This window comes from Loxodonta africana, chromosome 2, assembly GCF_030014295.1.
Source record: "Loxodonta africana isolate mLoxAfr1 chromosome 2, mLoxAfr1.hap2, whole genome shotgun sequence".
Taxonomy (NCBI): Eukaryota; Metazoa; Chordata; class Mammalia; order Proboscidea; family Elephantidae; genus Loxodonta; species Loxodonta africana.
Window position 1 is genome coordinate 195450964 of NC_087343.1, and position 23697 is coordinate 195474660.

A 23697-nucleotide genomic window follows, 5' to 3' on the forward strand; every position below is an offset into this window, starting at 1 on the left:
TCAGTGTTCCATCCAACCTTCATGGCTCCAGGATGTCTGGAGTCCATGAGAACTTAAAACTCTGCTCTGCATTTTCCCACTTTTGATCAGGATTCTTCTAAGGAATCTTTAATTAAAATGTTCAGTAATGGTAGCCGGGCACCATCCAGTTCTTCTGTCTTGTAGCAGAGGAAGCAATTGTTCATGGAGGCATTAGCCACATATTCTATATCCTCCTCCTATTCCTGACTCTCCTTCTGTTTTTCCAGGTGAATAGAGACCAATCATTGTGCCTTGAATGGCCACTTGCAAGTTTTTAAGACCCCAAGCATTACACATCGAACTAGGAGGTAGAACGGAAGCACTAAACATGTTATTAAGCCAGTTAACTGGGCTGTCCCATGAAATGATGGCCCTAAAGTTCCAAACCAAGAAACCAAATCCCATGAGGTTTTTGGTTGCACGTAAACAGCAGCAGCAGCTACTAATTTTTTTTTTTTGTCATTGTCATAAACATATCTATCACACAACTTTTACCAATTCAACTTTTTACAGGTGTACAACTTTTTGACAGCAATTACAGTAATCAACTGTGCAACCATACTCTTTATCAACACAGTATTTCTATCACCATTAACATCCCCACCCCCTTCCTCCCACCCCTGGTAGCCACTAATGAACTTTTGTCTCTACATGTTTGCTTTCTTGCCTTTTTTATATAAGTGAGATCATATAGTATTTGTTCTTTTGTGATTAACTTACTTCACTCAGCATTATATCCTCCAGCTCCATCCATATTGCAGCATGTATCAAGACTTCATTTCTCTTACTGGTTGAGTAGTATTCCATTGTATGTATATAACACAATCTGTTTATCCATTCATCTGTTGATGAGTATTTAGGTTGTTTCCACTTTTTGACTATTGTCAATAGTGCTACAATGAACATTGGTTTACAAGTCTCTGTTTGAGTCTCTGCTTTCAGTCTTTTGGGTATATTGGGATATATTGGGAATGGAATTGCTTGGTCATGTGATAGTTCTATTTTTAGTTTTTTGAAGAACCACCACACTGTTTTTGTCAATGGCTCTACCATTTTGCATTACCACCAGCAATGGGTAAGAGTTCCAATTTCCCTACGCCCTCGCCAACATTTGTTATTTTGTTTTTTTGCTTTTTTTTTTTTTAATCTCAGCCATCCTAGTGGGAGTGAAATGGTATCTCGTTGTGGTTTTGATTTGCATCTCTCTGATGGCTAATGATGCTGAGCATCTTTTCATGTGTTTGGTGGCTATTTGAATGCCCTCTTTGGTGAAATGTCTCTTCAAGTCCTTTGCCTACTTTATGATTGGGTTATTTGTCTTTTCATTGTTGTCAAAGTTTTGTATATATTTTGCTTATTAGATTCTTGTAGAATATGTGGTTTCTGAAAATATTCTCCCAGTTGTTAGCTTAGCTTTTCACTTTTTTGGTGAAGACTTTTGATAAACGAAAGTTTTTAATTTTTATGAGGTACCATTTATTTTGTCTTTTGCTGTTAATGCTTTTGTTATTATTTTAGATAATCAGGACATTCTAACTTTAATAGTAAGAAAACAAGAATTTCAGTTAGGAAATGACGAAAGGCTTGAACAGACATGTCACCAGAGGAGAGATATGCACAGAAAATTAGCTCATGGAAAGATGTTCAATAGCCGTTAGGGAAATGCAAATTAAAGCTACAGTGAGATATGGTATGCTGTTATAAGAATGGCTAAAATAAAAAAAAGTACGGGTAATACCAAGTGCTGATGAGAATGTGGAGCAATTAGATCTCTCATACATTACTGATGGAAACGTAAAATGGTACAGCCATTCTGGAAAACAGTTGGTAGTTTCTTATAAAGTTAAATTTAAACTTACCATAAGATCCAGTATTACACTCCTAGGCATATACTCAAGAGAGCTGAAAACATATGTTCACATTAAAACTCATACACAAATGTTAATGGCTGTATTATTCATGATAGCCAATATGTGGAAGCAACTCAAGTGTCCATCAATAAATGAACAGATAAACAAAAGTGGTATATACAATACAATGGAATATCATTTGGCCATAAGAAGGAATGCAGTACTGGCACATGCTACAATGTGGGTGAACCTGGAAAACACTGTTTAAGTGAAAGAAAAGGCAGGCACAAAATACCACATATTGTATTACTCTGTTTATATGAAATGTCCAGAATCAGTAAATCCATAGAGACAGAAACAGGATATACAAATCAGGTTGATAGAGATCAATATAACAGCTATATTGCTGGTAATTCCTAGTTAGGATAAGATTTATAGATCTACAGTCTTTTTTTTTTTTTTTATTGTGCTTTAAGTGAAAGTTTAAAAATCAAGTCAGTCTCTCACACAAAAACTTACATACATCTTGCTACCTACTCCCAGTTGCTCTCCCCCAATGAAATAGCCCGCTCCCTGCCTCCACTCTCTCTTTTGTGTCCATTCTGCCAGCTTCTAACCCCCTCTACCCTCTCATCTCCCCTCCAGGCAGGAGATGCCAACATAGTCTTAAGCAGTCACCTGACCCAAGAAGCTCATTCCTCACCAGCATCCCTCTCCAACTCATTGTCCAGTCCAATCCCTGTCTAAAGAGTTGGCTTTGGGAATGGTTCCTGTCCTGGGCCAACAGAAGGTCTGGGGGCCATGACCACCAGGGTCCTTCTAGTCTCAGTCAGACCATTAAGTCTGGTCTTTTTATGAGAATTTGGGGTCTGCATTTCCACTGCTCTTCTGTTCCCTCAGGAGTTCTCTGTTGTGTTCCCTGTCAGGACAGTCATTGGTTGTAGCCAGGCACCATTTAGTTCTTCTGGTCTCAGGCTGATGTGGTCTCTGGTTTATGTGGCCCTTTCTGTCTCTTGGGCTTGTAATTACCTTATGTCCTTGGTGTTCTTCATTCTCCTTTGGTCCAGGTGGGTTGAGACCAATTGATGCATCTTAGATGGCTGCTTGCTAGCGTTTGAGACCACAGACGCTACTCTCTAAAGTGGGATGCTGGATCTACAGTCTTTTTTTGAGCTCCCTGTACTCCCTTGTCCTCTACCCCTGTGTCAAACTTTAAGGGTAGAGCCTGCATGGTAAACTTACCGAAAGAAAAAGCAGATACAGTGTCCTGGATTTCAAACTGAGAAAGGGGGTTGAGCCACTCCTGTTTTAGTCCTTAATTCTAGTTTCACCAAATATAGAAGTCATTTCTTTTCCCTTGTGGAAAAGAGTCAGTGATAGGTGGGAGAGGCCTGAAGTATCTGTTATTTTCAGTCTCCGTGAATGCCAAGTTCCATGTTTGAGATGTGGAGAGTCAGCTTTCCCTGTTCTCACTTATTTTCTTTCAATTTAGCTGATATTTCTTGAGCACTTTACTATGTTTCAGATGCTATGCCAGGCACTGTGGCATTCTACTGGACCCTAGTAGAAAAGATGAGCAGCTAATTTGGATATTGTAAAGAAGCCTGGACCAGGAACTTCTGCTTTCAGTAGTATGGCAGATTTTGAAGAACTCTTTTGCTTTAAAAAAAAAAAAAAATTAGATCCTGAATGAAACTAATTTTACCTGCCTTGCTGGGCTGGCCAGAATTAACATAAATCTCCAAGGACAGCAATAAAATTAAAAACCATGAGCTGAAACTGGAGTGATAAGCAGCAAATTCCATTATCAGCACCACAGTTGGACGATAAGCCTTGGTCCAACACCTTGATGGTATCAATGAATCTGAGACTTCCAATTAAAACAAGTTCAGAACCCCAGAAAAAAAAGTTATCTGCTTTCTGAGCTTCAGTTTTCTTATCTATAAAATGCAAATAATAGTATCCACCTCACAGGGTTCTTGTAAGGTACCTTGGTCTAAAAATAGAGTTAATGGGGAGAACAAGGGCCTGAGAGACTTTTTGCCTAGTTTCATTCTTCAGATGCCAAGTGTTGGAGAGCGCTAGTCATCTGTTTTTCTCCTCCCTCTGGCAACTATTAAAATTAGAAAGATAATTTGTTATCTGGGAAAGCTTAATTAGAATAATATGTGATAGAAATGCAAATTACTTAATTAGAATTTAGGAGGACTATGAAAGGACAATAAAAGGACAAATACACAAATATTATTAGATTAAATTTACTCATTTAACATTTGTTGAGCCCTAGGTACTATGGATACAGGAATGAATAAATACTAAATGACATTGTTTGCTAATGGGGGAAGGGGAGATCTGTAAAATGCTCTGACATATGCAGTAAAGTAATATTAGTGTCTACAGTGTGCTATGAAATCATCAAAGAAGAGAGCAACTAACTTTCTCCCAGATGGGGTAGTAATGGAGTTGGATTTTACTTCCAATCCATGAAACTCCCTCCAATATCTGTGAAAAACACTTCCTTAAGGCTCAGTGAAAAATCACAGCAGATACTGGAGAGGTATCTACTCTTGACATATAGCTTCATGGAGTGATATCTGTAAGTTTGCTGCTCTTTTAACTGAGTATATTTCCCATTTATTCACAAGTTGAGTGGCAGAAAGGTGAAATTGTATGGGCTTGAAATGGCAGGGGACAGAGCTCAAGGCTTGCATTACAGCAAGGAATTATGTAGAAATCCTTAGAAGCAGTCGAATTCCAGGAAAGGTAAGCCCCCGAATTAGAGTATAATCTTTGCCCAAATCCTTGACCGATAGTCAAATTATGCAGACAGAAAGGACCCACCTCCACAAGGGTTCAGATTAAAACAGCAGCAGCTAGAAACCAGGAGAACAGATATCAGCAGCACCTATATTATGCAAAGGAGACAATGTTTACTGTTTGCAAATCAATTATATGTTAGAACTAAAAGTGACAATTCTTAGAACACAATAAAATCTAGTGATGTTACACTGTACTACCTACAATGTTCAGTTTTCAACTGAAAATTACTGGACTTGCAAAGAAACAAGGAAGTGTGACCCATACTCAGGGGTTGGGGGAGGCAGTCATTAGAAACATTGAGTGAGTCCAAGTGCCGGATTTCATGAAGACTTCAAAACAATTATTAAATTTGTTCAAAGTATTAAAGAAAATACAGTATCAATAAGTCAATAGGAAATCTGAAATTAGAAATGAAAGTTATAAAATTGAAAATAACAGTAACTGAACTTACCAAAAAAATAACTAAATGGGCTTAAATGCAGATTGGAAGTGGCAGAAGAATCAGTGAAGTTGAAGATAGATCAGTAGGAATCACCCAATTTGAAGTATAGAGAGGAAAAAAACAAACTGAATAAAATCGAACATCTCAAAAGTCTGTAGGGCAATACCAAGCAGTACAAGATATCTGAAGGGAGAAGGGAATTATAGAAAATTTTTGAAGAAATAATGGCTGAGTTTCCTCAGATTTCGTGGGGAAATTTATGTATTCAAGAAGCACCACAGACCAAAAACAAGATAAACACAAAGAAAACCATTCTTTGATAGTCAGGAAAAAAAATATGTTACACATAGGGAACAACAATGCAATAATTAACAGCTGCCTTATTATCAGAAACTGTGAAGGCCAGAAAACATTTCAATGACATACTCAAATGATGGAAAAAAAGAAACCTCTGGCAAGTTATTGTTTAAAAAATGCAGGCAAAAAAAAGACCTTTTCAGATAAACAGAAACTGAGATAATTTGTTTCTAGCAGACCTGCATTATAAGAAGTTTAAATAAACGGAAATGACACCAGCTGAAACTTGGATCAACACCAGAAATTTTCAATATGTGGGTAAAGAGAAGATAACAGTTTTCATTCTTAATTTCTTTAAAAGGTAAATAACTATTGAAAATAAAAATTGTAATACTGTATTGATGGGTTCAAAATGTATATAGATGTAATGTATTTGACAAGAAAAATACTAAGAGTGGGATGCAGAATAAATAGAAGTATAATTTTACAAGAGTTTTATATTTTTACCTAAATTTAAGATTTTTACTAAGTTAACTGGAATAAGTTGAATTTGCATACCGCGATCCCAAAAGCAACCACTAAAAATACAATACAAACAGAAATACCACAAGAGAAGTTTATTCTCTCACAGTCCAGTAGGCTAGAAGTTTGAATTCAGGGCACTGGCTCCAGGGGAAGCCTTTCTCTCTCTGTCGGCTCTGGAGGAAGGTCCTTGTCGTCAGTCTTCCCTTGGTCCAGGAGCATCTCAGTGCAGGAACCTTGGGTCCAAAGGATGCACTCTGATCCCGGTGCTACTTTCTTGGTGGTATGGGGTCCCTCTGTCTCTCTGTTCACTTCTCTCTCTTATATCTCAAAGAGATTGGCTTAAGACACTATCTAATCTTGTATATCTCATCAATATAACTGCCACTAACCCATCTTATTACATCATAGTGGTAGGATTTATAACACATGGGGAAATCACATCAGTTGATAAAATGGTAGACAGTCATACAATTATACAAGGGAATCATGACCTAGCCAAGTTGACAGATATTTGGGCGGGGGGGGCACAATTCAATCCATGACACTGGTCAAAGATGTCAAATCATCTGTTTTAAATATACTCAGTGAGTTAAAGGAAACTATGGACAAAAACAAAAAGAACTCAGGAAAATAATGTATGAACAAAATGAGAATATCAATAAAGAGAGAAATTTTAAAAAGCCCAACAGAAATTCTGGAGCTGATAAAAAAAAAAAAAATTCACTAGAGAGGTTCAACAGCATATTTGAGCAAATAACAAACTTGAAGATAAGGGAATTGAAATTATTCAGTCTGAAGAACAGGAAGAAAAAGGAATGAAGAAAAGTGAACAGCACCTTAGGGACCTGTGAGATGCCATCAATTGTACCAATATATGTACCATAGGAGTCCCAGAAGAAAAACAAAGAGAAAGGGGCAGAAAAAAATTTTTTGAAAAAGTAATGGCCAAAAACTTCCTAAATCTGATGAATACACACATCCATGAAGCTCCATGAACTCCAAGCAGGATACACTCAAAGTGATCCGTGCCAAGACACATTATGCTGAAATTGTCAAAACCCAAAGACAAAGAAAGCAGGAAGAGATGACAACTCCTCACATACAAAGGATCCTCAGTAAGATTAACTCTGATTTCTCACTAGAAACCGGGGAGGCCAGAAGGCAATGAGATGACATATTTAAAGTTCTGAAAGGAAAAAAAAAAAAAAAAAAAACCTGTCAACCAAGAACTCTATATCTAGCAAAACTATCTTTCAAAAATGAAGGAGAAATTAAGGCAATTCCAAATAAAGAAAAGCTGCGAGAGTTCATTGCCGATAAACCTGCCCAACAAAAAATGCTACAGAAAGTCCTTTAGGTAAAACAAAAGGATACTAGGCAGTAACTCGAAGTCATAAAAAGAAATAAAGAACACTAAGAGTTCTACTTTGTAACACAGGGGGTCACCATGAGTCAGAACCTACTCTAGGGCGACAGGTGTGGTTTTGGGTTTTGGTTTGGTGAAGATAACTATATAACCAGTAAACCAGTTGCTATCGGACTAATTCTAAGTCAGGGATGGCACAATTGGTTATGTGTTCAACTCCTAACCAAAATATTGGCAGTTTGAACCCACCCCAGAGGTACCTCAGAAGAAAGGCTCGGCGATCTGCTTCTGAAAGGTCACAGCACTTGAAAACTTGCAGTGTAGTTCTACTCTGCACATATAGGGTCGCTGTGAGTACTGTGGGTAACTACATAGGTAAATGTAAAAGCCGGTTTTATTGTGCTTTTGGCTTCTAGCTCTCCTTTTTTTCGTATATGATTTAAAAGGCTAATGAATAAAACAGTAGTTATAAATCTATGTTAATGGGCACACAGTGTATAAAGATGTAATCTTTGTCAGCAACAATATAAAGGGAAAGACAGAGATGTATAGAAGCAGAGTGTTTTTATACTATTGAACTATAAGTTGGTGTTATTCAAACTAGGTTTTATAAGTTTAAGATGTTAATTATAATCCACAATGTAACCACTAAGAAAATAACTTTAAAAATACAGCAAAGGAATGAAGAAGTGATTCAAAATGGCACACTACAAAAAATCAAGTAAATACCAAAGAGGGGGGTGGTAATGGAGGAATTGAGGGACAAAAAAAAAAAAAAAGACGCAAAAATCAAATAGCCAAATTCCAAAAATAAACCCTTATTAATAATGACTTTAAATGTAAATGGATTAAAGTCTTCAATTAAAAAAGCAGAGGTTGACAGAATAGATTTAAAAATTGTAATCCGTATACATGAGACTTACTTTAGATACAAAGACACATAAAGGTTGAATATAAAAAGATTTAAAAAGATATTTCATGCCAATAGTGAACAGAACAGCTAGGATGGCTGCATTATTGTCAGACAAAATAGACTAAGTCAAAAAAAGTCACAGGAGATAAAGAAGGACAGAATAATCTGATAAAAAATTTCAATCCATCAATAATATATAACAATTGTAAACATTTATGCATCTAACAACAAAGCCACAAAATACATGAAGCAAAAATTGACAGAATAGAAGGTAAGAATAGACAGTTTTACAATAATAGTTTGAAACATCAGTACTACCTTTCAGTAATGGATAGAACAACTGGACAGGACATTTATAAGTTAATAGAAGACTTGAACGACACTATAAATTAATTAGACCTAAATGATACAGAACGCTCCACCCAAAACAGCAGAATACACATTCTTCTCAGGTGCACATAAAACATCCTACAGGATAGACCATATTTTAGGCCACAAAACATGTCTTAGTGTTGCCGAGTGAAAACCGCAAGTTTTGCTCAGCATGACTTGTTACAGCCAATAGAGGCCGAGGTGGAAGGTCAGAAAGATGCCTTTATTTCATTGTACAAGGAAAGGAGCAATCAGGGCTGCTGCCTCCAAGACTGCTCATAGGCAGCTTGGGGAGGGGGCTTTTACAGAGAGCAGACAAGGAAATGCAAGTTCATCACGAATATTCAAGATTGATCTTCATGCAGACACTCAGAGCTTGGCGATGATTATGCATTTTCTTTAGACAAAGGTTTGATCCCCCAGGATGGAGGAAGGGATGGATTTTTCTTCATTAGGATGTTAAGTCTCCACCCAGAGGTGGGTTGAGGCCATCTATGGTCAGTTCTGTGGTTATCTTGTCCAGGATAATTTCAGAAGAAAGGGTAGCTTATTTTGCTCAGTGTAGGAGGATAAGTCAGAGCAGATGTCTCTCAGAAGGGTTGGGCTCTGAGGCTGTCTGCCTCATTAGTAAATTTAAAAAGATGGAATTCATGGAACATACATTTTCTGATCACAGTGGAACAAAACTAGAAATCAGTAACAAAAAGAAAATCCACAAATTCACAACACACTCTTACCAACAATTAATGGGTCAAAGAAAAAAATATAAGGAAATTAGAAAATACTTCGAGCCTGATGAAAACCAAAATACAACATACTAAAACTTATGGGATACACAAAAGCAGTGCTAAAAGGGTGCTTTACGCCTGTAAACAGTTATATATACATTTTTTCAGATCAATAACCTAATTGTACACCTTAAGGAACTAGAAAAAGGGGAGCAAACATAACCTAAAGCTAGCAGAGCCAAACCCAAACCAAACCCATTGCCGTCGAGTCGATTCCGACTCATAGCAACCCTATAGGACAGAGTAGAACTGCCCTATAGAGTTTCCAAGGAGCGCCTGGTGGATTTGAACTGCTGACCTCTTGGTTAGCAGCTGTAGCACTTAACCACTAAGCCACCAGGGTTTCCAAAGCACAGACGCTGTGAGCAGGACAGAACAGAGAGTAGAAAAACAACAGAAAAAAAATCCACAAAACCAAAAGGTGATTCTTTGAAAAGACCAACAAAATTGCCAAACCTTTAGTTACATTCACTAAGAAAAAAGAGAGAACACTTAAATTACTAAAGTCAGAAATGAAAGTGGAGAATTTCTTTGATTTTACACAAGTGAAAAGGGTTATAAGAGAGTACTATGAATACCCGTATACCACCAAAATGGTTAATGTAGATGAAGTAGACAAATTCCTAGAAACACACAAACTACTAAAACTGGATCAAGAAAAGATAGAAAATCTGAGTAGACCTGTAACAAGTAAGGAGATTGAATCAGTAATCCAAAAGCTCCCAGCAAGAAAATCCCAGATGGCTTTTTTGTATGTGTGAATTTTACCAAACATTTAAAGAAGAATTAACACCAGTCCTTCTCAAACTCTTCCAAAAAACAGAAGAGGAGGGAATGCATAAAATTTATTTTATGGACCAGTATTACCCTGATACCAAAGACACTGCAAGAAAAGAAAATCACAGGCCAGTATCACTTATGAATATGGATGCAAATATCCTCAATAAAATACTAGCAGACTGAATCCAGCAGCATATTAAGATTACAGACTATGAGCAAGTGGAATTTATCTCTAGAATACAAGGGTGGTTCAACATATGAAAATTAGTCATTGTAACACACAACATTAATAGAATGAGGAGCCCTGGTGGTTAAGCATGCAGCTACTAACCAAAAGTTTGGCAGTTCAAATCCACCAGCCGCTCCTTAGTAACCCTATGGGGCAATTCTACTCTGATCTATAAAGTCACTAATAGAATGACGGAAAAAACCACATGATCATCTCAGTTGATGCAGAAAAAGCATCTGACAAAAATCCAACATGCTTTCACGTAAGACAATAAACTAGGAATAAAAGGGAACTTGGTCAAAGGCATTGATGAAAAGCATTTATGAAAAACCCAAAGCTAACGTGTGTTCTTGTTCCTGTTAGGTGCCGTCGAGTCAGTTCCGACTCATAGCGACCCTATGCACAACAAAACGAAAACACTGCCCCGTCCTGAGCCATCCTTACAATCGTTGTTACGCTTGAGCTCATTGTTGCAGCCACTGCATCAATCCACCTCGTTGAGGGTCTTCCTCTTTTCTGCTGACCCTGTACTCTGCCAAGCATGATGTCCTTCTCCAGGGACTCATCCCTCCTGACAACATGTCCAAATATGTAAGACCCAGTCTCGCCATCCTTCCCTCTAAGGAGCATTCTGGCCGCACTTCTTCCAAGACAGATTTATTCATTCTTTTGTCAGTCCATGGTGTAGTCAATATTCTTTGCCAACACCACAATTCAAAGGCGTCAACTCTTCGGTCTTCCTTATTCATTGTCCAGCTTTCACATGCATATGATGCAATTGAAAATACCATGGCTTGGGTCAGGCACACCTTAGTCTTCAGGGTGACATCTTTGCTCTTCAACACTTTGAAGAGGTCCTTTGCAGCAGATTTGCCCAATGCAATGCTTCTTTTGATTTCTTGACTGCTGTTTCCATGGCTGTTGATTGTGGATCCAAGTAAAATGAAATCCTTGACAACTTCAATCTTTTCTCTGTTTATCATGATGTTGCTTATTGGTCCACTTGTGAGGATTTTTGTTTTCTTTATGTTGAGGTGTAATCCATACTGAAGGCTCTGGTCTTTATCAGTAAGTGCTTCAAGTCCTCTTCACTTTCAGCAAGGAAGGTTATGTCGATAGTCAGCCATTTCAAGAGGTGGCATATGATCAAGAACCAGTGGTACTGAAGGAAGAAGTCCAAGCCGCTCTGAAGGCACTGGCAAAAAAACAAGGCTCCAGGAATTGATGGAATATCAATTGAGATGTTTGAACAAACAGATGCAGCACTGGTGGTGCTCACTTGTCCATGCCAAGAAATATGGAAGACAGCTTCCTGACCAACTGACTGGAAGAGATCCATATTTATGCCTATTCCCAAGAAAGATGATCCAACTGAATGTGGAAATTTTAGAACAATATCATTAATATCACACGCAAGCAAAAGCACAGATAACGAAAGAAAAAGAGATGAATTAGACTTCATCAAAATTAAAACTTTTGTGCATCAAAGGACATTATCGAGAGATTGAAAAGACAACCACAGAATAGAAGAAAATATTGGCAAATTATATATCTTGTAAGAGATTAATATCCAGCTGTATAAAGAACAAAAGACAATACAACCCAATTTAAAAATGGACAAAAGACTTGAATAGACATTCTTCCAAAAAAGATATACAAATGGCCAATAAGCACATGAAAAGATGTTCAAGATCGTTATTCATTAGTAAAATGCAAGTCAAAACCACAATTGAATACTACTTCACACCCAGCAATGGAGCCCTGGTGGTGCAATGTTAAGTGCTTGGCTGCTAACTGAAAGACTAGCAGTTTGAATCCACCAGACTCTCCGAAGGAGAAAGATGAGGCAGTCTGCTTCCATAAAGATTACAGCCTTGGAAACCCTATGGGACAGTTCTACTCTGTCCTGTAGGGTCACTATGAGTCAAAATCAACTCAACTGCAAAGGGTTTTCACATCCAGTTAGGATGGTTATTATTTTAAAAAGGAGGGGAAATAACAGATATTGACAAGGATGTGGAGAAAATTGGAACCCTCATGTATTGTTGGTAGGATGTAAAATGGTACGGCTGCTGTGGAAAACAGCTTGGTGATCCTTAAAAATGTTAAACATAGAATTATCATATGCCCAGTAATTTCACTCTTAGATATACACACAAAAATATTGAAACAGAGATTCTAACAGATACTGTACACCAATGTTCATAGATGCATTATTTCCAATAGATAAAGGGTGGAAGCAACTCATGTCCACCAACAAATGAACGGATAAACAAAATGTGGTATATACAAACAGTGGACTATTAATCAGCCATAAAAAGGAAGGAAGTGCTGATAATACTAGCATATGAATGAGCCTTGAAAACATTATGCTAAGTGAAATAAACCAGACGCAAAGCAACAAATGTTAGATTCTACTTGTTTATGGTGTCTAAAATAGACAAATTTATAGAGACAATGTAGAATAGAGGTTACCAGGGGCTGGAGGGAAGAGAGAGTGGGGAGTTACTGCTTAGTGGGTACAGAATTTCTGATGAAAAAGTTATAGAAATAAATAATGATGATGTTTATACAACATTGTGAATATACTTAATGCCACTGAATTGTACACTTAAAATGGTTAAGATGGTAAATTTTTTTTTTAATAATTTTTATTGTGCTTTAAGTGAAAGTTTACAAATCAAGTCAGTCTCTCACATATAAACTTATATACACCTTACTACATACTCCCATTTACTCTCCCCCTGATGAGTCAGCCTGCTCCCTCCTTCCGGTTTTTCCTTTCGTGACCATTTTGCCAGTTTCTAACCCTCTCTACCCTCCCATCTCCCCTCTAGACAGGAAATGCCAACACAGTCTCAAGTGTCCACCTGATAAAAGTAGCTCACTCCTCATCAGCATCTCTCTCCAACCCATTGTCCAGTCCAATCCACGTCTGATGAGTTGTCTTCGGGAATGGTTCCTGTCCTGGGCCAACAGAAGGTTTGGGGACCACAACCGCCAGTATTCTTCTAATCTCAGTCAGACCATTAAGTCTGGTCCTTTTATGAGAATTTGGGGTCTGCATCCCACTGTTCTCCTGTTCCCTCAGGGGTTCTCTGTTGTGCTCCCTGTCAGGGCAGTCATCGGTTGTGGTGGGGCACCATCTAGTTCTTCTGGTCTCAGGATGATGTAAGTCTCTAGTTCGTGAGGCCCTTTCTGTCTCTTGGGCTCATAATTATCTTGTGACCTTGGTGTTCTTCCTTCTCCTTTGATCCAGGTGGGTTGAGACCAATTGATGCATCTTAGATGGCCACTTGTTATCATTTAAGACCCCAGATGCCACAGTTCAAAATGGGATGCAGAATGTTTTCTTAATAGAATTTCTTTTGCCAATTGACTTAGAAGTCCCTTTAAGCCATAGTTCCCAAACCCCCGCCCTTGCTCCGCTGACCTTTGAAGCATTCAGTTTATCCCGGAAACTTCTTTGCTTTTGCTCCAGTCCAGTTGAGCTGACCTTCCCTATACTGAGTGTTGTCCTTACCTTCACCTAAAGCAGTTCATAGCTACTATCTAATCAGTAAATAACCCTCTCCTACCCCTCCTCCCTCCCCCCTCTCGTAACCACAAAAGAATGTGTTCTTCTCAATTTAAACTATTTCTCAAGATCTTATAATAGTGGTCTTATACAATATTTGTCCTTCTGCATCTGACTGATTTCACTCAGCATAATGCCTTCCAGTTTCCTCCATGTTATGAAATGTTTCACAGATTCATTACTGTTCTTTATTGATGCGTAGTATTCCATTGTGTGAATATACCATAATTTATTTATCCATTCATCCATTGATGGACACCTTGGTTGCTTCCAGCTTTTTGCTATTGTAAACAGTGCTGCAATAAACATGGGTGTGCATATATCTGTTCGTGTAAAGGCTCTTATTTCTCTAGGATATATTCCGAGGAGTGGGATTTCTGGGTTGTATGGTAGTTCTATTTCTAACTTTTTAAGGAAGCACCAGATAGATTTCCAAAGTGGTTGTACCATTTTACATTCCCACCAGCAGTGTATAAGAGTTAAGACGGTATATTTTATGTTATACATTTTACCAAAATTTTTAAAAATTGGATTGGCTATATTAATTCAAGAAAAAAATATACATCAACAGAAGGAGAATTGCTGGAGACTAAGAAGTATTCCTCATAATAACAAATGGGTCAGTACATGAGGAGGGTATAACAATTAATAATGTAATCGAACAGAGTTTCCAAATACATGCAGCAAAAACTGATAGAACTAAAGGGAGAAATAGTCAAGGTCATAGTCATTGTTAGAGACTTTAGTATACCTCTCAGTCATCAATGTTATTGTTAGCTGCTGTCAGGTTGGTTCCAACTCATAGCCACCCTATGTACAACAGAATGAAACGCTGCCCGGTCCTGCACCATCCTCAAACTCATTGTTATGCCTGAGCCCATTGTTGAAGCCACTGTGTCAGTCCGTCTCATTGAGAGTCTTCCTCTTTTTCACTGACCCTCTACTTTACCCAGCATGATGTCCTTCTCCAGGGACTAGTCCCTCTGATAACATGTCCAAAGTATGTGAGACATAGTCTCAATATCCTTGCTTCTAAGAAGTATTCTGCTTGTACTTCTTCCAAGACAGATTTGTTCGTTCTCTTGGCAGTCCGTGATATATTCAATGTTCTTCACCAACACCAAAATTCAAAGGCATCAATTTTTCTTTGGTCTTCCTTGTTCATCATCCAACTTTCAAGTGCATATGAGGTGATTCAAAAAACCATGGCTTGGGTCAGGCGCACCTTAGTCTTCAAGGTGACATCTTTGTTTTTCAACACTTTAAAGAGGTCTTTTGCAGCAGATTTGCCCAGTGCAATGTGTCTTTTGATTTCTTGACAGCTGCTTCTATGGGTGTTGATTGTGGATCCGAGTAAAATGAAATCCTTGACAACTTCAGTCTTTTCTCCGTTTGTCTTGATGTAGCTTATTGGTCCAGTCATGAGGATTTTTGTTTTCTTTATGTTGAGGTGTAATCCGCACTGAAGGTAGTCTGTGGTCTTCCTCAGTAAGTGTTTCAAGTCCTCTTCACTTTCAGCAAGCAAGGTTGTATCATCTACATAACACAGGTTGTTGATGAGTCTTCCTCCAATCCTGATGCTTCTCAGATTATTTGCTAAGCATACAGATTGAATAAGTATGGTGAAAGGATACAACCCTGATGCATACCTTTCCTGACTTTAAACCACAGAGTATCCCCTTATTTTGTTTGAATGACTGCCTCTTGATTCAGGTACAGTTTCCTCATAAGCACAATTAAGTGTTCTGGAATCCCCATTCTCCACTATATTGTCCATAATTTGTTATGATCCACACAGTCGAATGCCTTTGCATAGTCAATGAAACACAAATAAACATCTTTCTAGTATTCTCTGCTTTCAGCCAGGATCCATCTGACATCAGCAATGATAGCGCAGGTTTCATGTCCTCTTCTGAATCCGGCTTGAATTTCTGGGAGTCCCCTGTCAATGTACTAATGCAACTGCTTTTTAATGATCTTCAGCAAAATTTTAGTTGCATGTGAAATTAATGATAAAAAAACAAAACCAAAAAATTTCCAAAAAACCAAAAAATTTCTGCATACTGATAATTTCTGCATTCAGTTGGATCACTTTCTTGGGAATAGGCATAAATATGGATCTCTTCCAGTCGGTTGGCCAGGTAGCTGTCTTCCAAATTTCTTGGCATAGATAAGCGAGTTCTTCCAGAACTGCATCTGTTTGTTGAAAAATCTCAACTGGTATTCCATCAATTCCCAGAGCCTTGTTTTTCGCCATTGCCTTAAGTGCAGCCTGGACTTCTTCCTCCAGTACCATCCGTTCCTGATCATTGTGCTACCTCCTGAAATGGTTGGACATCAACCACTTCTTTTTGGTATAGGACTCTGTGTTCCTTCCATCTTTCTTTTCATGCTTCTTGTGTTATTTAGTATTTTCCCCATAGAATCCTTCAATATTGCAACTTTAGGCTTGAATTTTTTCTTCAGTTCTTGCAGCTTGAGAAATGCCATGCGTGTTCTTCCCTTTTGGTTTTCTGTCTCCAGCTCTTCGCACATGTCATTTTAATACTTTACTTTGTCTTCTCGAGCCGCCCTTTGAAATCTTCTGTTCAGCTCTTTTACTTCATCATTTCTTCCTTTCGCTTTAGTTACTTGCCATTCAAGAGCAAGTTTCAGAGTCTCTTCTTACATCCATTTTGGTCTTTTCTTTCCTGTCTTTTTAATGACCTCTTGCTTTCACGTATGATGTCCTTCATGTAATTCCACATCTCATCTTGTGTCAGGTCATTAGCATTCAATGCATCAAATCTGTTCTTGAGATGGTCTCTAAATTCAGGTGGGATATACTCATGGTCATGCTTTGGCTCTTATGGACTTGTTCTAATTTTCTTCAGTTTCGACTTGAACTTGCATATGAGCAATTGATGGTCTGTTCTGCAGTCGGCCCCTGGCCTTGTTCTGACTAATGATATTGAGCTTTTCCATCATCTCTTTCCACAGATGTAGTCGCTTTGATTCCTGCGTATTCTATCTGGCAAGGTCCATGTGTGTCATGGATTGAATTGTGTCCCCAAAAAAGGTGTCAATTTGGTTAGACCATGATTCCCAGTATTGCGCGGTTGTCCTCCATTTTGTGAGTGTAAGTTTATGTTAGAGACGATTAGGGTGGGACTGTAACACCCTTCCAGAGGTTCCAGGGAGTTTCCCTGGAGTATGGCCTGCACCACCTTTTATCTTACAGGAGATAAAAGGAAAGGGAAACAAGCAGAGAGGGGGGACCTCACACCACCAAGAAAGCAGTACCGGGAACAGAGCGCAATCCCTTGGACTCAGGGTCCCCGGGCAGGGAAGCTTCCTAGTCGGGGGGAAGATTGATGAGAAGGCTGACAGAAAGAGAAAGCCTTCCCCTGGAGCTGATGCCCTGAATTTGACTTTTAGCCTACTTTACTGTGAAAAAATTAATTTCTCTTTGTTAAAGCCACCCACTTGTGGTATTTCTGTTAGAGCAGCACTAGATGACGAAGATAATATGTATGGTCACCGTTTATGTTGTTGAAAAAAGGTATTTGCAAAGAAGAATTCGTTGGTCTTGCAAAATTCTATTATGTAATCTCCAGCATCGTTTCTACCACCAAGGGCATGTTTTCCAACTACTCACCCTTCTTTGTTTCCAATTTTCATGTTCCAGTCACCAATAATTATCAATGCATTCTGATTACATGTTTGATCAATTTCAGATTGCAGAAGCTGGTAAAAGTCTTCAGTTTCTTCATCTTTCGCCTTAGTGGTTGGTGCATAAATTTGAATAATAGTTGTATTAACTGGACTTCTTTGTAGGCATATGGATATTATTCTATCACTGACAATGTTGTAATTCAGTATAGATCTTGAAGTGTTCCTTCTGACAAATGCAATGCCATTCCTCTTCAAGTTGTCATTCCCCACATAGTAGACCATATGATTGTCCAAATGAAATTAGCCAATACCAGTCCATTTCAGCTCACTAATGCCTAGAATATTGATGTTTACGCATCCCATTTCATTTTTGACAATTTCCAATTTTCCTAGATTCTTTGTACATTCCACATTCTGATTATTAGTGGATGTTTACAGCTGTTTCTTCTCATTTTTGAGTCGTGCCACATCAGCAAATGAAGGTCCCAAAAGCTTGACTCCATCCACATCATTAAGGTCGACTCTACTCTGAGGAGGCAACTCTTCCCCAGTTGTCTTTTAAGTGCCTTCCAGCCTGAGGGGTTCATCTTCCGACACTGTATCAGACAATGTTCTGCTGCTATTCATAAGGTTTTCACTGGCTAATTCTTTTCGGAAGTAGACTGCCGAGTCCTTCTTTCTAGTCTGTCTTAGTCTGGAAGCGCAGCTGAAACCTGTCCGCCACGGGTGACACTGCTGGTATTTGAATACCTGTGGCACAGCTTCCAGCATCATAGCAATACATAAGCCGCCGCAGTACAACAAGCTGACAGATGCATAGGGGCAGTCATTGATAGCACAAGTACATTCCACCCAAAAGTAAGGACACCAAAGGTCTGAAAGACACTAACAATTACCATGACCTAACTGATATTTGGAAACCCTGGTGACGTAGTGTTTAAGTGCTCTGTCTGCTAACCAAGAGGTCAGCAGTTTGAATCTGCCAGGTGCTCCGTGGAACCTCTATGGGGCAGTTCTGCTCTTTCTTACAGGGTCGCTATGAGCCAGAATAAACTCGACAGCAGTGGGTTTAGATTTTTTTTTTTTAATGATATTTAGGAGACCTGGTTGCCCAGTGGTTAAGGAGCTTGGCTGCTAACCAAAAGGTCGGCATTTCAAACTCAGCAGCCACTCCTTGGAAACCCTATGGGGCAGTTCTGCTCTGTCCTGTAGGGTCACCATGAGTAAGAATCAATTCAACAGCAGTGGTTTTTTGGTTTTTTTTAATTGACATTTATAGAACTATGTCCAACACTTAAGAATACACTTTTTTTTCCCCAAATGCACAGGAAATATTCACCAAGCTGTGCCATATGTTAGGCCATAAAACAAGATTTAAAATATTTTATAAGATTCAAATCTTACAGAGTATGTTTTCTGACCATAATGAACAGAAATTAGACATCAGCAACAATAGAATAATTATTATAACTCCAAGTTTCAGGAAATGCAAAACTCACTTATAAACAACCCATGGATCAAAGAAGAATTCACAAAGGAAATTAGAAAATATTTTAAACTACATGATAATAAAATTGCTACATATTAAATTTTGTGAGATGAAGCCAAAGCAGCACTTACAGGGAAGTTTATAGTTTTAATGCTTATATTAGAAAAGAAAGTCTAAAATCAATTATCTGCACTTCCACCCTCAGAAGCAAAAAAAAAGAAGTGCAAATTAAATCCAAAGGAAATAATAAAGATAACAACAAATAAATGAAATAGAAAGCAAATGAAAAACTGATTTGGAAATACTAACAGCATTGATAAAGTTCTAGCTAGACTGATCAAGGATAAAAAATACAGAAGACACAAGTTACCAATATTGGAATAAAAAAAGAGAATAAATAATTCTATATAAAGCATAGAATTAAAAGAATGATAAGGGACTATTTTGAACAAATTTATGACAGTTTAACAACTTAGATGAAATGGGCAAATTTCTCAAAATGTAAATTACTGAACTGACATAAGAAATTGAAAATTTTAATAGCCCTATAGCATCTAAGAAAACCCTGATGGTGTAGTGGTTAGGAGCTACAGCTGCTAACCAAAAGGTCAGCAGTTTGAATTCAACCCACTCTATGGGGCAGTTCTACTCTGTCCTATAGGGTTGCTATGAGTCAGAATCGACTTGATGGCAATGGCAATGGGTTTTTTGGTTTTGGTATAGCTACTAAAGAAATTGAACTTAAAATTTAAAACCTTCCTACAAAACTAATTTCAGGCTCAAATAGCTTAACTGATGAATTCTATCGAACATACAAGAAAGATAAGTTACCAATCCTATACAGCCTAAATAGAGGGAGAGAGAATAGTTCCCAAATCACTTTATGTTGTTGTTGTTAGGTGCCGTCGAGTCACTTCCGACTCATAGTGACCCCATGCACAACAGATGCACACTGCCCAGTCGTGTGTCATCCTTACAGTCTTTGTTATGCTTGAGCCCATTGTTGCAGCCACTGCATCAAGCCATGTCGTTGAGGGTCTTCCTCTTTTCCGCTGACCCTGTACTCTGCCAAGCATGATGTCTTTCTCCAGGGACTGATCCCTCCTGACAACATGTCCAAAGTATGTAAGACACAGTCTCGCCATCCTTGCTTCCAAGGAGCATTCTGGTTGTACTTCTTCCAAGACAGGTTTGTTTGTTCTTTTGGCAGTCCATGGTATATTCAATATTCTTCACCAATGCCATAATTCAAAGGCGTCAAGTCTTCTTCAATCTTCCTTATTCATTGTCCAGCTTTCACATGCGTATGAGGCGATTAAAAATTCCACAGCTTCATCAGACACACCTTAGTCTTCAAGGTGACATCTTTGCTTTTCAACACTTTAAAGAGGTCCTTTGCAGCAGATTTGCCCAGTGCACTGCGTCTTTTGATCTCTTGACTGGTGCTTCCATGGATGTTGATTGTGGATCCAAGTAAAATGAAATCCTTGACAACTTCAGTCTCTTTTCTGTTTATCATGACGTTGCTCATTAGTCCAGTCATGAGGATTTTTGTTTTCTTTATGTTGAGGTGTTAATCCATACTGAAGGCTCTGGTCTTTGTCAGTAAGTGCTTCAAGTCCTCTTCACTTTCAGCAAGGAGGGTTATGTCATCTGCATAATGCAGTTTGTTAATGAGTTTTCCTCCAATCCTGATGCCCCATTCTTCTTCATATAGCCTAACTTCTCCGATTATTTGCTTAGCATACGCTTTATGAATCACTTTATGAAGCTAGTTTTATTCTGATATCAAAACCAGAAAAAGAAATTACAAGAATAGGAAAGTACAAATTAATATTCCCGCATGACTCTGTAAAAATTTTTAGCAAAATACTGATAAATTAAACCCAACAATATATAAAATGGATAATACATCATAACCAAGTGGAGTTTGTCGCAGGATTGCACGGTTAGTTTAACATTTAACATGTAATCTCTGTATTAATGAAGTGAAGGAGGAAATCATCTCATCATCTCAATAGATGCAGGAAAAGCATTTGACAAAATATAATACCTATTCCCAATTAAAACTCTTAGTAAAGTAGGAAAAGAAAGGAACTTCCTTAACTTGATAAAGGGAATCTATGAAAAACCCACAGCTAACACTATACTTAGTGATGAAGGACTGAAATTCTGTCCTCTAAGTTCAGAAACAGGGCAAGAATGTCTCTTCTCACCTGTTCTGTTCATAATTATACTGGATGTCTTAGATATGGCAGGAAGACAAGAAAAAGAAAAAGCATACATATTGGAAAGGAAGAAGTAAAACTTTGTTCACAGTATGATTGTTTATATAGAACTGTAAAAAAATCTACAAAAAAGTTACTCAAACTCGTAAGTGAAGTTAGGTCTCAGGATGTTGTTGTTGGCTGCCATCAAGTCAGCCACTGACTCATGGGAACCACATGCACAATGGGACTGGACCATTGTGATCCATAGAGGAATGGATCACACCTTTGGCTGATTTTTTTTTTTTTGGAAGTAGATTGCCATGCCTTTCGTCATGGTCTCAGGATACAGGATTAGTATATATTAAATGAATAGTATTTCTCTATACTAGCAATGAAGAATTAGGAAATGAAATTAAAAATAGATTTCATTTTCAATGTTGTTGAATACTCTAAGACCTACAAAACATAGTTGAAAGAGATCTAAATAAACAAATAGTTATATCCCATTCATAAACTGGAAGGCTAAATATTTTTGAGATGCCCCTCCTTTCTAAATTTATATATATATATATGATGAATACGTTCAATACTATCTCAATCAAAATTTCAGCAGGATTTTTTGCAGAAATTGACAAGCTGATTCTAAAAAAGCAAACTAAAATAGACAGAACAATTTTAGAAAAGAAAAACAAAGTTGGAGGGCTTACTAGTTCAAGCTATGGTAATCAAGGTAGTGTGGTACTGGTTATATGAAAGACATATCATCACACAGCCTACAGCTGACTTCCTTCAGATGTCCACTCTCTTCCCCAGCAAGCAATCAGTAGAGCAGAATAGAGAGTTCAGAAATGGACACACATAGTTATGGTCAATTAATTTTCAGCAAAGATGCTAGGTAATTCAATTCATTTTCAGCAGATGGTGCTGTAAAAACTGGATAGCTGTATGAAAAAAAAAAGAAAAAAAGACCATCGACCTTTACCTCACACTGTATTAGCTCAGAGATTAACTCAAAGACCTGAGTATAGAAGTTAAAACTATAGAAGTCACAGGAGAAAATCTTTGCCACCTTAGAGAATGCAAAGATTTCTTAAGACATAAAAAGCATGAACTGTAAAAAAAATTTTTTTTTAATAATTTGGACTTAAAACTCTTGCTTTTCAGAAGACACCATTAAGAAAATAAAAAAAGCAAGCTACAGAGTCAAGAAAATATTACCAGTATGTATACCTGAAGAAGGGCTTGTATTCAGTATATAGAAAGGAAGGCAAACAACCTAATATCAAAATGTGCAAATTATTTGAAAAGATACTTCACAAAAAAAGATAAATGAGTGGCCAATGAGCACAAGAGAGAATGCTCAGAATTATTAGTCATCAGGGAAATGTAAATGAAAACCACAATGAAATGATACTTCCTACCTATTGAAATGGTTAAAATGAAAAAGATCGATAATACTGTTCACTGGAGAGAATGTAGAGCCAACTGGAACTCTTGTATACTGCTGATAACAATCTAAAATAATTTAACTACTTTGGAAACTTTTTGGCAGTTTTCTACAAAATTAAATATACCCCTCTGTTACACAGCAGTTTCACTCCTAGATATTTACCCAAGAAAAGAATATGTTTACACAAAGACTTGTACATGGTGTTCATAGCAGATTTATTCCTAAAAGTCCCAAGCTGGAAGCAACCCAGACACTCATCAACGTGAATGTGGTACATCCATGCAATGAAATACTATGTATGCTTGTACAGTGAAGTCTGTGAGAGACAGAACTCGATGGGACTGGCTTGTTTTTCTGGTTTTCGCAACTTTTCTGCCTTTGACAGGGTGCAGTCTCACCACTTTTCTGTCGCTCCTTTTAGTGGAAAATATTTGAGTTTTCCTTCTCTAACAGGTTTCTGCCTTACACAGGTTCCAGGTTTTGCTGTATAGTTCTTGGGTAGATAACCTTGTTGTTAGTTGCCATCCAGTCCGCCTGAACTTCAGTTTCCTCATCTGTATAATGGAGATGATAATGCCTACCTTATAAGATTTTTATGAAAATTAAAGATATTGTGTGAGAACACTCAACATGTTCTTAGCACATAGTAGATTTTTTGTATTAGTCCCTTCTTGTTTAGCTTTTGTTGTACTTATCCTATGTATTTGCTTTTCCAAACAAAGGTTGCTTATTACTTTGTAACTTAAGGTTGAAATCTCCCCTACCTCTCCCCTGTCCCTGAAAAAAATTCCCACTATGCTCCCAGTTATGTGCATATGACATTTGGATAATTTAAGAAGGTATAGAGGTTGACAGCTTTGATGGTATCTAAATGTTAACCATAGAAAGCAGTGTTTATGTTATAGAAGATGTGT

The 23697-nt window shown here is 37.8% G+C and overlaps 1 protein-coding gene across 3 annotated transcripts in view; it reads left to right on the forward strand.

Annotated features, from left to right (window-relative positions):
- SIMC1 (SUMO interacting motifs containing 1) overlaps positions 1-23697 on the forward strand; it is an 85823-nt gene that overhangs the window by 26185 nt on the left and 35941 nt on the right. The gene's annotated exons all lie outside the window — the stretch shown is intronic.